General features: G+C 40.3%; 1 non-coding gene across 1 annotated transcript; it reads right to left on the bottom strand.

Moving 5' to 3' along the window:
- Positions 1-16,414: 16,414 nt before the first annotated feature.
- Positions 16,415-16,522, bottom strand: LOC148546324 (small nucleolar RNA R71). Its single transcript, XR_015900528.1, has one exon. It is a non-coding gene; the product is annotated as a small nucleolar RNA R71 (small nucleolar RNA).
- Between the last annotated feature and the right edge of the window lie 1,207 nt (positions 16,523-17,729).

Raw genomic sequence — 17,729 nt, 5'->3', positions numbered from 1 at the left:
CACAGTCAAACTCTAAGTTTGGTGTTGGGAGGCCACAACCAAACTCTAAGTTTGGTGTTGAACTCCCATATCCAAACTCTAAGTTTGGTGTTGGAGAGTTTCAACAATGCTCTGAACATCTGCGAGGCTCCATGAGAGCCCACTGTCAAGCTATTGACATTAAAGAAGCGCTTGTTGGGAGGCAACCCAATTTTTATTTATCTAACTATATTTTTCTTAGTTATATGTCTTTATAGGTTCATGATCATGAGGAGTCACAAAATAAATATAAAAATTGAAAATGGAATAAAAAACAACAGAAGAAAAATCACACCCTGGAGGAGCATCTGCCTGGCGTTCAACGCCAGAACAGAGCATGGTTCTGGCGCTGAACGCCCAAAATGGGCAGCATTCTGGCGCTGAACGCCTAGAACAAGCATGGTTCTGGCGTTCAACGCCAGAAATGGCTAGTAAATGGGCGTTGAACGCCCAAAATGGGCACCAACCTGGCGCTGAACGCCCAGAGTTGTGTGCAAAGGCATTTTACATGCCTAATTGGTGCAGGGATGCAAATCCTTGACACCCCAGGATCTGTGGACCCCACAGGATCATCCCAGGATCTGTGGACCCCACAGGATCACCTCAGGATCTGTGGACCCCACAGGATCCCCACCTACCTCCACTCACTTTTTCTCACCACTCTCTTTCACACAACCTCAATCTTTCTTCCCCATCACCTCTTCACCACTCACATCCATCCACTCTTCCCCATAAACCTACCTCATAAACCCCACCTACCTTCAAAATTCAAAACCAATTTCCCACCCAAACCCACCCATATGGCCGAAACTTTTCCCCCCCTCCCTTCCCTATATAAAGCCCTCCATTCTTCACCAAATACACACAATACACCCCTCTACACCCTTCTTAGCCGAAACACTTCCCACTCTCCCTCTCTTCCATTTCTTCTTTTTCGTCAGCTATTCTTTCTTTTATTGCTCGAGGGCGAGCAAAATTCTAAGTTTGGTGTGGTAAAAGCATAAGCTTTTTGTTTTTCCATTACCATTGATGGCACCTAAGACCGGAGAATCCTCTAGAAAGGGGAAAGGGAAGACAAAAGCTTCCACATCCGAGTCATGGGAGATGGAAAGGTTCATCTCCAAAGCCCATCAAGACCACTTCTATGATGTTGTGGCCAAGAAGAAGGTGATCCCTGAGGTCCCTTTCAAACTCAAAAGAAATGAGTATCCGGAGATCCGACATGAAATTCAAAGAAGAGGTTGGGAAGTTCTAACAAATCCCATCCAACAAGTCGGCATCCTAATGGTTCAAGAGTTCTATGCTAATGCATGGATCACCAAGAACCATGATCAAAGTAAGAACCCGGATCCAAAGAACTATGTTACAATGGTTCGGGGGAAATACTTGGATTTTAGTCCGGAAAATGTAAGGTTGGCGTTCAACTTTCCAAACATGGAAGAGAACGCACGCCCCTACACAAGGAGAGTCAACTTTGATCAAAGGTTGGACCAAGTCCTTATGGACATATGTGTAGAAGGAGCTCAATGGAAGATTGACTCCAAAGGCAAGCCGGTTCAACTAAGAAGATTGGACCTCAAGCCTGTAGCTAGAGGATGGTTGGAGTTCATTCAATGCTCAATCATTCCTACTAGCAACCGGTTTGAAGTTACTATAGACCGGGCCATCATGATCCATAGCATCATGATTGGAGAAGAGGTGGAAGTTCATGAGATTATACCTCAAGAACTCTACAAGGTGGCTGACAAGTCCTCCACTATGGCAAGGTTAGCCTTTCCTCACCTCATTTGCCACCAAACTTAAACTGTTGCTTGTCCTCAAGCAACTAGACAAATAAAATAGAAGACTAATGGGTTGAGAAGCAATAATATCTCAGAGTTTTTGAGTGAAGCTCAGATTCTAATTAGATGGGCGGGACTAGCAGCTTTTTACTTCCGAACAGTTTTGGCATCTCACTTTATCCATTGAAGCTCAGAGTGATTGGCATCTATAAGAACTTAGAATTCAGATAATGTTATTGATTCTCCTATTTCAGTATGATGATTCTTGGACACAGCTATTTCATGAGTCTTGGCCGTGGCCCTAAGCACTTTGTTTTCCAGTATTACCCCTGGATACATAAATGCCACAGACACATAATTGGGTGAACCCTTTGGATTGTGACTCAGCTTTGCTAAAGTCCCCAATTAGAGGTGTCCAGAGTTCTTAAGCACACTCTTCTTTCTGCTTTGGACCTTGACTTTAACCGCTCAGTCTCAAGTTTTCACTTGACACCTTCACGCCACAAGCACATGGTTAGGGACAGCTTGGTTTAGCCGCTTAGGCCAGGATTTTATTCCCTTAGGCCCTCCTATCCACTGATGCTCAAAGCCTTGGGATCCTTTTTATTACCCTTGCTTTTTGGTTTTTAAGGGCTATTGGCTTTTTCTGCTTTTTCTTGCTTCAAGAATCATTTTTATGATTTTTTAGATTATCAATAACATGTCTCATGTTCATCATTCTTTCAAGAGCCAACATATTTAACAGTCTTAAGCAACAAATTCAAAAGACATATGCACTGTTCAAGCATTCATTCAGAAGACAGAAAGTATTGTCACCACATGTAACTAATTAGAATTTCTCTTATTAAAACTCGAAATTTTATTGCCTCTTATTCAAAAGATCTACTATTTTATTCATGTTTGCTGATGATGAGAAAAATAAACTATAGCTTAATTGGAGAAAAGATCAAAATAGATACTAATTACTACTATATGACTCCTAAGGTGAACTTTTCTAATGACACTATCACAGATTTAAAGCAGAAATTGGAATTTAACAACCTTTATTCTGGGGGAACAGGGGTTCCTCTGATCCTTGGGGTGCTCAATCCTGCAAGAGATAACTTCTGGCGCTTCAAGTCCCTTAAGTCACGCCCTTGCTCCTCTTGTTCTTTAAACATATATGTAAGAATTTGACTGTATTCCTTCTGTTCTTTTATTATTTGCTCCATAGCTTCCCGTATCTTGGTGATGGACGTCTCAAGATACTCCCAATATTCAGATTGAGGGATTTCTGGAAGGAATTCCTGCGTTTTCTTCTTGGTGGGATCCTCCTGCGCTTGTTGTTTTTCCATTGATGCTTTGGTGATTGGCTTCTCAACTGAGATATACTCAGTTATTCCCATCCTTACTCCAGCATCCTTGCAGAGCAGCGATATCACACTTGGGTAAGCCAACCTGGCTTCTTTATAATTTTTGTTAGCAATTTTGTAGAGTTCAGTTGAGATTAGCTGATGAACTTCCACTTCTTTTCTCATCATGATGCAATGGATCATCACTGCTCTTTTAACTGTGACTTCAGAACGGTTGCTGGTAGGCAACAGAGAATGCCCAATGAAGTCCAGCCATCCTCTGGCGACTGGTTTGAGATCTTCTCTCTTGAGTTGGTTTGGGACACCCTTTGTGTTAGTGGTCCATCTGGCTTCAGGGATACATATGTCCTCTAGAATCTTATCCAGGCTCTTGTCTGTTCTCATCATTCTCCTGTTGAAAGAATCTGAATCATCTTTCAGCTGAGGTAGCTTTAAGATCTCTCTGATCTTGTCAGGGGTGGTATGAACAATCTTTCCTCTGACCATGGTCCGATATTCATAGAAGGCAGTTCCAGATAGTTTTTGCTTGTCAGTCTGCCACATATTAGCATAGAACTCCTGGATCATATTCCTTCCCACCTTCGTTTCAGGATTAGCTAGGACTTCCCAGTTCCTGATTCGAATTTGCTCCTGGATCTCCGGATATTCATCTTCTTTCAGATCGAATCTAACTTCCGAGATCACTGATCTCAGACCCATTATTTTGTTATAATGGTCCGAATGTTCTTTAGATAAGAACTTCCCTTGATTCCAAAGTGGTTTTGGAACGCTCTCTTTCTTGCCTCTTGGAGTGGGTTGTTTTCCTTTGGGGGCCATGATCTTAGTGATCGCGGATAAACACACCAAACTTAGAGGTTTGCTTGTCCTTAAGCAAAAGAAAAGAAAGGAGAGGGATAGAAGGAGAGCTAGGTGCAATTGTTGATGGGAGAGGAGGGAGGCCGAACTCAAATTTATAAGGGGGGAGGGTGGGTTTTCGAAAAAAAGAGATAAAGATATGATAAAAAGATGTATTTGGAAAAGATAAGATAGAAGATATAGTTTAAAATTGAGAAGATATGAAAGATTTTTGAGAAAGATAGATTTAATTTTTGAAAAAGAGAAAGTGGAGGTTCTGAAAAAGATATTGATGAGTTGAAAAAGATAGATTTGTAAAAAAAATTTTGAAAAGGGTTGAATTTGCAAAGATGCCTGGTGCTTATGGATTAAAATACATTTGATATTTTTAGTGGTAGGGTTTTTAGAAATTATGGAATTTAGAAATCAGGGTTCTTAACATGTTCATGTAAGAAATCATGAATTGAAGTAAGAAAATCAAGGTTGGAATGAAAAATTTTGAATAAAAATGAGTTTTGTCTCCTCCCTGCCATCCTGGCGTTTGAACGCCCAAACACTGCCTGTTTTGGGCGTTCAGCGCCCAATTGCTGCTCTCCTGGGCGTTCAACGCCCAGCTGCTGCCATTACTGGCGTTCAACGCCCAGTGGGTGCCCATTTCTGGCGTTGAACGCCCAGATTGCTACCATTACTAGCGTTCAACGCCCAGTGGATGCCCATTTTGGGCGTTGAACACCCAAAATACACTTTTACTGGCGTTTTCTTGCCAGTGAGCTCTTTTTCTCTGTTTTGTGTGTCGAGGTCTTCTGTAAATGATTTCTCACCTTAGTGTCAGTGAACTTTATATAAACAAATAAAAATAAAAATAAAAAATAGGGCAAAATGCTTAGAGGATTGTTGCCCCATGGCTGGGTTGCCTCCCAGCAAGCGCTTCTTTATTGTCTTTAGCTGGACTTTGCTGAGCTTTTAATATAGCTTCAGCCTTGAGCATTCTTGCTCAATGTTGCCTTCAAGATAGTGCTTGATTCTCTGTCCATTGACAATGAACTTCTTATCAGAATCAATATCTTGAATCTCCACATAACCATATGGTGATACACTTGTAATCACGTATGGTCCCCTCCACCGGGATTTCAGTTTCCCGGGGACTAGCCTGAGTCTAGAGTTAAATAACAGAACCTTCTGTCCTAGTTCAAAGATTCTAGATGACAGCTTTCTGTCATGCCACTTTTTTTATTTCTCTTTATAAAGCTTGGCATTTTCGAAAGCTGTGAATCTGAATTCCTCTAGCTCATTTAGCTGGAGCAATCATTTTTCTCCTGCTAATTTGGCATCAAAGTTTAGGAATCTGGTTGCCCAGTAGGCCTTATGTTCCAGTTCCACAGGCAGGTGACATGCCTTACCATACACGAGTTGGTATGGAGAGGTCCCTATAGGGGTCTTGAATGCTGTTCTGTAAGCCCACAGAGCATCATCCAAGCTCCGTGCCCAATCCTTTCTACGGGTATTTACTGTCCGTTCTAGGATTCTCTTTAATTCTCTGTTAGAGACTTCAGCTTGCCCATTAGTTTGTGGATGATATGGAGTAGCTACCTTGTGGCGAATTCCATACCGAACCATGGCAGAGTAAAGCTGTTTATTGCAGAAGTGAGTGCCCCCATCACTGATTAGTACTCTAGGGACACCAAACCTGCTAAAGATATATTTCTGGAGGAACTTCAGCACTGTCTTAGTATCATTGGTGGGTATGGCAATGGCTTCAACCCATTTTGATACATAGTCAACTGCCACCAGAATATAAGTGTTTGAGTATGATGGTGGGAAAGGTCCCATGAAGTCAATTCCCCATACGTCAAACAACTCAATTTCCAAGATTCCTTGTTGAGGCATGGCGTAACCATGAGGCAGATTACCAGCTCTTTGGCAACTGTCACAGTTACGTACAAACTCTCGGGAATCTTTATAGAGTGTGGGCCAATAGAAGCCACATTGGAGGACCTTGGTGGCTGTTCGCTCACCTCCGAAATGGCCTCCATATTGAGATCCATGGCAATGCCACAGGATCCTCTGTGCTTCTTCTCTAGGCACACACCTACGGATTATTCTATCTGCACATCTCTTAAAGAGATAAGGTTCATCCCACAAGTAGTACTTTGCATCAGTAATTAATTTCTTCTTTTGTATCCTGTTGTACTCCTTGGGTATGAACCTTACAGCTTTATAGTTTGCAATATCGGCAAACCATGGTGTTTCCTGAATGGCAAATAAATGCTCATCCGGAAAATTTTCAGAGATCTCAAGAGAGGGGAGGGGCGTCCCTTCTACTGGTTCTATCCGGGACAGATGATCAGCCACTTGGTTCTCTGTCCCTTTTCTGTCTCTTATTTCTATATCAAACTCTTGCAGAAGCAACACCCATCTGATGAGCCTGGGTTTTGAATCCTGCTTTGTGAGTAGATATTTAAGAGCAGCATGATCAGTATACACAATCACTTTTGATCCTACTAAGTATGATCTGAACTTGTCAATGGCGTAAACCACTGCAAGTAATTCTTTTTCTGTGGTTGTGTAATTTTTCTGGGCATCATTTAGAACGCGACTGGCGTAATAAATGACATGCAGAAGCTTATCATGCCTCTGTCCCAACACTGCACCAATGGCGTGATCACTGGCATCACACATTAGCTCAAATGGTAACGTCCAGTCTGGTGCAGAAATGACTGGTGCTGTGACCAGCTTAGCTTTCAGTGTTTCAAACGCCTGCAGGCACTCTGTGTCAAACACAAATGGCGTGTCAGCAGCTAGCAGATTACTTACTGGTTTTGCGATTTTTGAAAAATCCTTCATAAACCTCCTATAGAATCCTGCATGCCCCAGAAAGCTTCTGATTGCCTTAACATTGGCAGGTGGTGGTAATTTTTCAATTACCTCTATTTTTGCTTGATCTACCTCTATTCCCTTGTTTGAGATTTTATGCCCAAGGACAATCCCCTCAGTCACCATGAAGTGACATTTTTCCCAGTTTAAAACTAGGTTGGTCTCTTGGCATCTTTTTAGAACAAGTTTCAGGTGATCAAGACAGGAGCTGAATGAGTCTCCATATACTGAGAAGTCATCCATGAAGACTTCCAGAAATTTTTCCACCATATCAGAGAAAATAGAGAGCATGCATCTCTGGAAGGTTGCAGGCGCATTACATAGCCCAAATGGCATCCTTCTATAAGCAAACACTCCAGATGGACATGTGAATGCTGTTTTCTCTTGATCTTGGGGATCTACTGCAATCTGGTTATAGCCTGAGTAGCCATCCAAAAAGCAGTAATAATCATGACCTGCTAGTCTTTCTAGCATCTGGTCTATGAATGGTAAAGGAAAATGATCCTTTCTGGTGGCTGTATTGAGCCTTCTGTAGTCAATACACATGCGCCACCCTGTAACTGTTCTTGTAGGAACCAGTTCATTTTATTCATTATGAATCACTGTCATGCCTCCCTTTTTTGGGACGACTTGGACAGGGCTCACCCAGGGGTTATCAGAAATAGGAAAAATAATCCCAGCCTCTAGTAATTTGGTGACCTCTTTCTGCACCACTTCTTTCATGGCTGGATTTAGCCGCCTCTGTGGTTGAACCACTGGTTTGGCATTATCCTCCAATAAGATTTTGTGCATGCATCTAGCTGGGCTTATGCCCTTAAGGTCACCTATGGACCACCCAAGAGGTGTCTTGTGTGTCCTTAGCACTTGAATAAGTGCCTCCTCTTCCTGTGAATTTAAAGCAGAGCTTATGATCACTGGAAAAGTGTCACCTTCTCCCAGAAACGCATATTTCAAGGATGGTGGTAATGGCTTGAGCTCGGGTTTAGGAGGTTTTTCCTCTTCCAGAAGAAATTTCAGAGGTTCTTTCATGTCCTCTGAATCCACTAAATCAGGCTGAACATCTTTAAAGATGTTTTCTAACTCTGATTCAAGACTCTCAGCCATGTTGATCTCTTCTACCAAAGAGTCAATAAGATCAACTTTCATGCAGTCTTTTGATGTGTCTGGATGCTGCATGGCTTTGACAGCGTTCAACTTAAATTCATCATCATTGACTCTCAGGGTTATTTCCCCTTGTTGGACGTCAATGAGGGATCGTCCAGTTGCTAGGAAGGGTCTTCCTAGAATGAGAGTAGCACTCTTGTGCTCCTCCATTTCCAGCACAACAAAGTCAGTGGGAAAGGCGAATGGCCCAACTCTGACAATCATGTCTTCAATCACGCCTGATGGGTATTTAGTGGAACCATCAGCAAGCTGGAGACATATCCGGGTTGGTTTAACTTCTTCAGTTAAGCCAAGCTTTCTGATAGTGGATGCAGGTATTAGGTTGATGCTTGCCCCAAGATCGCATAATGGAAAAACAAAAAGTGGAAGCAAAAAGCTGCTAGTCCCGCTCATCTAATTAGAATCTGAGCTTCACTCAAAAACTCTGAGATATTTTTGCTTCTCAACCCATTAGTCTTCTATTTTATTTGTCTAGTTGCTTGAGGACAAGCAACAGTTTAAGTTTGGTGTTGTGATGAGCAGATATTTTATACGCTTTTTAGGGTTAATTTCATATAATTTTTAGTATGTTTTAGTTAGTTTTTAGTTTATTTTCATTAGTTTTTAGGAAAAATTCATATTTCTGGACTTTACTATGAGTTGTGTATTTTTCTGTAATTTCAGGTATTTTTCTGGCTGAAATTGAAGGAGCTGAGCAAAAATCTGATTCAGGCTGAAAAAGGACTGCTGATGCTGTTGGATTCTGACCTCCCTGCACTCAAAGTAAATTTTTTGGAGCTACAGAACTCGAAATGGCGTGCTTTTAATTGCATTGGAAAGTAGACATCCAGGACTTTTCAGAAATATATAATAGTCCATACTTTGCTCAAGGATAGATAACGTAAACTGGCGTTTAACGCCAGTTCTCTGCCCAATTCTGGCGTTCAGTGCCAGAAAAGGATTAAAAGTTGGAGTTCAACGCCAGAAATGGATCCAAACCCGGTGTTGAATGCCCAAAATGGCCTTATGCACGTAAATTGCTTAAGTCTCAGCCCCACCACACACCAAGTGGGTCCAGAAGTGGATCTCTGCACCATCTGTCATAGTCTACTCACTTTTTGTAAACCTAGGCTACTAGTTTAGTACTTAAACAACTTTTAGAGACTTATTTTGTATCTCATAGCATTTTTCAGATCTGAAATTTGTACTCTTTGACGGCATGAGTCTCTAAACTCCATTGTTGGGGGTGAGGAGCTCTGCTGTGTCTCGATGAATTAATGCAAGTATTTCTGTTTTCCATTCAAACACGCTTGTTCCTACCTAAGATGTTCATTCGCGATTAACTGTGATGAAGGTGATGATCCGTGACACTCATCACCTTCCTCAACCCATGAACGTGTGCCTGACAACCACCTCCGTTCTATATCCGATTGAATGAGTATCTCTTAGATCTCTTAATTAGAATCTTCGTGGTATAAGCTAGAACTGATGGCGGCATTCATGAGAATCCGGAAAGTCTTACTCCTTTCCATGGCTGGCTTTATGTGATACATCACCACTGTCAATGGCTACTTTCGGTCATCTCTCAGGAAAATGATCCAATGCCCTGTCACGGCACGGCTAATCGTCTGGAGGCATCACCCTTGTCAATGGCTTCATCTTATCCTCTCAGTGAAAATGGTCAACGCACCCTGTCACGGCACGGCTATTCATCTGTCGGTTCTCGATCATGCTGGAATAGGATTTACTATCCTTTTGCGTCTGTCACTAACGCCCTGCAATCGTGAGTTAGGAGCTCGTCATAGTCATTCATTCATTGAATCCTACTCGGAATACCACAGACAAGGTTTAGACTTTCCGGATTCTCTTGAATGCCGCCATCATTCTAGCTTACACCACGAAGATTTTGGTTAGGAGATCTAAGAGATACTCATTCAGTCGAAGGTAGAACGGAAGTGGTTGTCAGGCACGCGTTCATAGGGAATGATGATGATTGTCACGTTCATCACATTCAGATTGAAGTACGAATGAATATCTTGAAAGCGAAACAAGATGAATTGAATAGAAAATAGTAGTACTTTGCATTAATCTTTGAGGAACAGCAGAGCTCCACACCTTAATCTATGGAGTGTAGAAACTCTACCGTTAAAAATACATAAGTGAAAGTCCAGGCATGGCCGATAGGCCAGCCCTCAAACGTGATCTAAGATAGCATACAACTGATCAAAGATGGTCAAAAAGACGTCTAATACAATAGTGAAAGGTCCTATTTATAATAAACTAGCTACTAGGGTTTACATGAGTAAGTAATTGATGCATAAATCCACTTCCGGGGCCCACTTGGTGTGTGCTTGGGCTGAGCTTGAGTGTTGCACGTGTAGAGGTCCTTCTTGGAGTTGAACGCCAGATTTTGTGCCAGTTTGGGCGTTCAACTCTGGTTTTGGCTCCTTTTCTAGCGCTGGACGCCAGATTTGGGCAGAAAGCTGGCGTTGAATGCCAGTTTACATCGTCGTCTATTCTTGGCCAAAGTATGGACTATTATATATTTCTGGAAATCCCTGGATGTCTACTTTCCAACGCAATTAGAAGCGCGCCATTTCGAGTTCTGTAGCTCCAGAAAATCCACTTTGAGTGCAGGGAGGTCAGAATCCAACAGCATCAGCAGTCCTTCTTCAACCTCTGAATCTGATTTCTGCTCAAGTCCCTCAATTTCAACCAGAAAATACCTGAAATCACAGAAAAACACACAAACTCATAGTAAAGTCCAGAAATGTGAATTTAACATAAAAACTAATGAAAACATCCCTAAAAGTAACTAGATCATACTAAAAACATACTAAAAACAATATCAAAAAGCGTATAAATTATCCACTCATCACAACACCAAACTTAAATTGTTGCTTGTCCCCAAGCAACTGAAAATCAATTAGGATAAAAAGAAGAGAATATACTATAAATTCCAAACTATCAATGAAACATAGCTTCAATCATATGAGCGGGACTTATAGCTTTTTGCCTCTTGAATAGTTTTGGCATCTCACTCTATCCATTGAGGTTCAGAATGATTGGCATCTATAGGAACTCAAGGTTCAGATAGTGTTATTGATTCTCCTAGTTCAGTATGATGATTCTTGAACACAGCTTCTTTATGAGTCTTGGCCGTGGCCCTAAGCACTTTGTTTTCTAGTATTACCACCGGATACATAAATGCCATAGACACATAATTGGGTGAACCTTTTCACATTGTGACTTAGCTTTGCTAAAGTCCCCAATTAGAGGTGTCCAGGGTTCTTAAGCACACTCTTTTTTTTTTTTTGCTTTGGACCTTGACTTTAACTGCTCAGTCTCAAGTTTTCACTTGACACCTACACGCCACAAGCACATGGTTAGGGACAGCTTGGTTTAGCCGCTTAGACCATGATTTTATTCCTTTAGGCCCTCCTATCCACTGATGCTCAAAGCCTTGGGATCCTTTTTATTTGCCCTTGCCTTTTGGTTTTAAGAGCTTTTGGCTTTTTCTGCTTGCTTTTTCTTTTTCTTTCTATTTTTTTTCGCCTATTTTTTTTCCCTTTTTTTTTCTGCAAGCTTTGCTCTTTGCTGCTTTTTCTTGCTTCAAGAATCATTTTTATGATTTTTCAGATTATCAAATAACATGTCTCCTAGTCATCATTCTTTCAAGAGCCAACATATTTAACATTCTTAAACAACAACTTCAAAAGACATATGCACTGTTCAAGCATACATTCAGAAAACAAGAAGCATTGTCACCACATCAATATAATTAAACTAAGTTCAAGGATAAATTCGAAACTCATGTACTTCTTGTTCTTTTGAATTAAAACATTTTTTTCATTTAAGAGAGGTGATGGATTCATAGGACATTCATAACTTTAAGACATAGTTACTACTACTAATGATTATGTAATGAAGACACAAACATAGATAAGCACATAACATAGAAAACGAAAAACAGAAGAAATAAGAACAAGGAATGAATCCACCTTAGTGATGGTGGCGTTTCCTTCTTGAGGAACCAATGATGTCCTTGAGCTCTTCTATGTCTCTTCCTTGTTTTTGTTGCTCCTCCCTCATTGCTTTTTGATCTTCTCTTATTTCATGAAGCATGATGGAGTGCTCTTGATGTTCCACCCTTAGTTGTCCCATATTAGAACTCAATTCTCCTAGGGAGGTATTGATTGCTCCCAATAGTTTTGTGGAGGAAAGTGCATTTGAGGCATCTCCGGGATCTCATGGTGATGAGCTTCATACGCCTCTTGAGCTCCATGAATGGGCTCTCTTGCTTGCTCCATCTTTTTCTTAGTGATGGGCTTGTCCTCTTTAATGAGGATATCTCCCTCTATGTCAATCCCAGCTGAATTGCATAGGGGGCAAATGAGGTGAGGAAAGGCTAACCTCGCCATAGTGGAGGACTTGTCAGCCACCTTGTAGAGTTCTTGAGGTATAATCTCATGAACTTCCACCTCTTCTCCAATCATGATGCTATGGATCATGATGGCCCGGTCTATAGTAACTTCAGACCGGTTGCTAGTGGGAATGATTGAGCATTGAATGAACTCCAACCATCCTCTAGCTACAGGCTTGAGGTCCAATCTTCTTAGTTGAACTGGCTTGCCTTTGGAGTCAATCTTCCATTGAGCTCCTTCTACACATATGTCCATAAGGACTTGGTCCAACCTTTGATCAAAGTTGACTCTCCTTGTGTAGGGGCGTGCGTTCTCTTCCATGTTTGGCAAGTTGAACGCCAACCTTACATTTTCCGGACTAAAATCCAAGTATTTTCCCCGAACCATTGTAACATAGTTCTTTGGATCTGGGTTCTTACTTTGATCATGGTTCTTGGTGATCCATGCATTAGCATAGAACTCTTGAACCATTAGTATGCTGACTTGTTGGATGGAATTTGTTAGAACTTCCCAACCTCTTCTTTGAATTTCATGTCGGATCTCCGGATACTTATTTCTTTTGAGTTTGAAAGGGACCTCAGGGATCACCTTCTTCTTGGCCACAACATCATAGAAGTGGTCTTGATGGGCTTTGGAGATGAACCTTTCCATCTCCCATGACTCGGATGTGGAAGCTTTTGTCTTCCCTTTCCCCTTTCTAGAGGATTCTCCGGTCTTAGGTGCCATCAATGGTAATGGAAAAACAAAAAGCTTATGCTTTTACCACACCAAACTTAGAATTTTGCTCGCCCTCGAGCAATAAAAGAAAGAATAGATGAAGAAGAAGAAGAAATGGAAGAGAGGGAGAGTGGGAAGTGTTTCGGCCAAGAAGGGTATAGAGGGGTGTGTTGTGTGTATTTGGTGAAGAATGGAGGGCTTTATATAGGGAAGGGAGGGGGGAAAGGTTTCGGCCATATGGGTGGGTTTGGGTGGGAAATTGGTTTTAAATTTTGAAGGTAGGTGGGGTTTATGAGGTAGGTTTATGGGGAAGAGTGGATGGATGTGAGTAGTGAAGAGGTGATGGGGAAGAGAGATTGAGGTTTTGTGAAAGAGAGTGGTGAGAAAAAGTGAGTGGAGGTAGGTGGGGATCCTGTGGGGTCCACAGATCCTAAGGTGATCCTGTGGGGTCCATAGATCCTGGGATGATCCTGTGGGGTCCACAGATCCTGGGGCGTCAAGGATTTGCATCCCTGCACCAATTAGGCATGTAAAATGCCTTTGCACACAACTCTGGGCGTTCAGCGCCAGGTTGGTGCTCATTTTGGGCGTTCAACGCCCATTTACTAGCCATTTCTAGCATTGAACGCCAGAACCATGCTCGTTCTGGGCGTTCAGCGCCAGAATACTGCCCATTTTGGGCGTTCAGCGCCAGAACCATGCTCTGTTCTGGCGTTGAACACCAGGCAGATGCTCCTCCAGGGTGTGATTTTTCTTCTGCTGTTTTTGATTCCGTTTTCAATTTTTATATTTATTTTGTGACTCCTCATGATCATGAACCTATAAAGACATATAACTAAGAAAAATATAGTTAGATAAATAAAAATTAGGTTGCCTCCCAACAAGCGCTTCTTTAATGTCAATAGCTTGATAGTGGGCTCTCATGGAGCCTCACAGATATTCAGAGCATTGTTGGACTGAGGCTTCCAAGCCATCAGCATAGAGGCAAGTTACATATTTGATAAGTAATGAGCAGTATATTCTGATATCTTTCTGAAGCTTGGCTGGCCATTGGCCATGTCTAGTGTTTTGGACTGGAGCTTTCATTGAAAGCTTGGCTGGCTAGTGAGCCATGTCTAATTCCTGGACTGAAGCTTTAGACTAAGAATGCAAGATTCCTGGAATTCATATTAAAAATTTTGGAATCCTTATTTTCTCTTTTCTAAATAATTTTCAAAAAATATAAAATAAAAATCCAAAAAAATTAGAAAATAAAAAAAATCAAAAAAATATATATTTTGTGTTTTTTGTTTGAGTCATGAGTCATGTTATAAGTTTGGTGTCACTTGCATGTGCATCTTGCATTTTTCAAAAAATTTCATGCATTCAGTGTTCTTCATGATCTTCAAGTTGTTCTTGGTAAGTCTTCTTGTTTGAGCTTTGCATTTGCATGTTTTGTGTCTTTTCTTGTTTTTCATATGCATTCTTGAATTCTTAGTGTCTAAGCATTAAAGAATTCTAAGTTTGGTGTCTTGCATGTTTTCTTTGCATTAAAAATTTTTCAAAAATATGTTCTTGGTGTTCATCATGATCTTCATAGTGTTCTTGGTGTTCATCTTGACATTCATAGCATTCTTGCATGCATCACATGTTTTGATCTAAAATTCTCATGCATTGCATCATTTTTCTTGTTTCTCTCTCTCATCATTAAAAATTCAAAAATAAAAAAAAAAATCTTTCCCTTTTTCTCCTCATCAAATTCGAAAATTTGAATTGACTTTTTCAAAATTTTTTAAAATTTAATTATTTCTTATGAGTCAAATCAAATTTTCAATTTGAAAATCTTATCTTTTTCAAAATCTTTTTCAAAAATCATACCTTTTTCATTATTTTCGAAAAATTCAAAAAATTTTTTCAAAATATTTTTCAAAAATCTTTTTCTTATCTTTATCAAAATTTTCGAAAATAATATTAACAATTAATGTTTTGATTCAAAAATTTCATGTTTGTTACTTGCTTGTTAAGAAAGATTCAAACTTTAAGTTCTAGAATCATATCTTGTGATTTCTTGTGAATCAAGTCATTAATTGTGATTTTAAAAATCAAATCTTTTTCAAAACTAATTCCTATCATATCTTTTCAAAAATATCTTCTCATCATACCTTTTTCAAAAAAAAAATTTTCAAAATATCTTTTCTAACTTCCTAACTTCTTATCTTTTCAAATTTGTTTCAACTAACTAACTAACTTTTTGTTTGTTTCTTATCTTTTTCAAAACTACCTAACTAACTCTCTCTCTCATTTTCGAAAATCCCTTCCATCTTTTTCAAAAATTTCTTTTTAATTAATTAATTATTTTTATTTTTGATTTCAAAATTTTTCGAAAATTACTAACCTTTTTCAAAAACTATTTTCGAAAATCACTAACCCTTTTCAAAAATTATTTTCGAAAATTCTCCCTCTCCCATCTTATTCTATTTATTTATTCATCTACTAACATCTCATAACATTTTTTAGATCTTAACTTTGTACTCTTTGACGGCATGAGTCTCTAAACTCCATTGTTGGGGGTGAGGAGCTCTGCTGTGTCTCGATGAATTAATGCAAGTATTTCTGTTTTCCATTCAAAAATCATTTTCGAAAATTCTCTTTCTCTCTCATCTCCCTCTTTTCTTCCACTCACAAAGGGATCCCTATACTGTGGTATAAAGGATCCATATTATTATTATTATTATTTCTGTGCCCTCTTCTTTGTCATATGAGCAGGAGCAAGGACAAGAATATTCTTGTTGAAGCAGATCCAGAACCTGAAAGGACTCTGAAGAGAAAATTAAGAGAAGCTAAATTACAACAATCCAGAGATAACCTTTCAAAAATTTTCGAACAGGAAGAGGAGATGGCAGCCGAAAATAGTAATAATGCAAGGAGGATGCTTGGTGACTTTACTGCACCTAATTCCAATTTACATGGAAGAAGCATCTCCATTCCTGCCATTGGAGCAAACAACTTTGAGCTGAAACCTCAATTAGTTTCTCTGATGCAGCAGAACTGCAAGTTTCATGGACTTCCATCTGAAGATCCTTTTCAGTTCTTAACTAAATTCTTGCAGATCTGTGATACTGTTAAGACTAATGGAGTAGATCCTAAAGTCTACAGGCTCATGCTTTTCCCTTTTGCTGTAAGAGACAGAGCTAGAGTGTGGTTGGATTCTCAACCCAAGGATAGCCTGAACTCTTGGGATAAGCTGGTCAAGGCTTTCTTAGCCAAGTTCTTTCCTCCTCAAAAGCTGAGCAAGCTTAGAGTGGATGTTCAAACCTTCAGACAGAAAGAAGGTGAATCCCTCTATGAAGCTTGGGAGAGATACAAAGGACTGACTAAAAAGTATCCTTCTGACATGCTTTCAGAATGGACCATCCTGGATATATTCTATGATGGTTTATCTGAGTTATCAAAGATGTCATTGGATACTTCTGCAGGTGGATCCATTCACCTAAAGAAAACGCCTGCAGAAGCTCAAGAACTCATCGACATGGTTGCTAATAACCACTTTATGTACACTTCTGAGAGGAATCCTATGAGTAATGGGACGCCTATGAAGAAGGGAGTTCTTGAAGTTGATACTCTGAATGCCATATTGGCTCAGAATAAAATATTGACTCAGCAAGTCAACATGATCTCTCAGAGTCTGAATGGAATGCAAGCTGCATCCAACAGTACTCAAGAGGCTTCTTATGAAGAAGAAGCTTATGATCCTGAGAACCCTGCAATAGCAGAGGTGAATTACTTAGGTGAACCTTATGGTAACACCTATAACTCATCATGGAGAAATCATCCAAATTTCTCATGGAAGGATCAAAAGCCTCAACAACGCTTTAATAATGGTGGAAGAAACAGGTTTAATAATAATAAACCTTTTCCATCATCCACTCAGCAACAGACAGAGAACTCTGCACAAAATACTTCTAATTTGGCAAACTTAGTCTCTGATCTGTCTAAGGCCACTGTAAGTTTCATGAATGAAACAAGGTCTTCCATTAGAAATCTGGAAGCACAAGTGGGCCAGCTGAGTAAGAGGATCACTGAAATCCCTCCTAGTACTCTCCCAAGCAATACAGAAGAGAATCCAAAAGGAGAGTGCAAGGCCATTGACATAAGCAAAATGGCCGAACCCAGTGAGGGAGAGGAGGACGTGAATCCCAAGGAGGAAGACCTCCTGGGACGTCCAGTGACCAATAAGGAGCTTCCCTCTGAGGAACCAAAGGAATCTGAGACTCATCTAGAGACCATAGAGATTCCATTGAACCTCCTTATGCCCTTCATGAGCTCTGATGAGTATTCCTCTTCTGAAGAGAATGAGGATGTTACTGAAGAGCAAACTGCCAAGTTCCTTGGTGCAATCATGAAGCTAAATGCCAAATTATTTGGCATTGATACTTGGGAAGTTGAACCTCCCTTGTTCATCAATGAACTAAGTGACCTGGATCAACTGACATTGCCTCAGAAGAGACAGGATCCTGGGAAGTTCATAATACCTTGTACCATAGGCACCATGATCTTCAAGGCTCTGTGTGACCTTGGTTCAGGAATAAACCTCATGCCCCTCTCTG

The sequence above is a fragment of the Arachis ipaensis genome, chromosome B9 (genome assembly GCF_059453495.1).
Source record: "Arachis ipaensis isolate K30076 ecotype BB chromosome B9, ASM5945349v1, whole genome shotgun sequence".
Classification (NCBI taxonomy): Eukaryota; Viridiplantae; Streptophyta; class Magnoliopsida; order Fabales; family Fabaceae; genus Arachis; species Arachis ipaensis.
The sequence above is the reverse complement of the archived record's forward strand: the minus strand, read 5'-3'. Positions and strand labels throughout refer to the sequence as shown.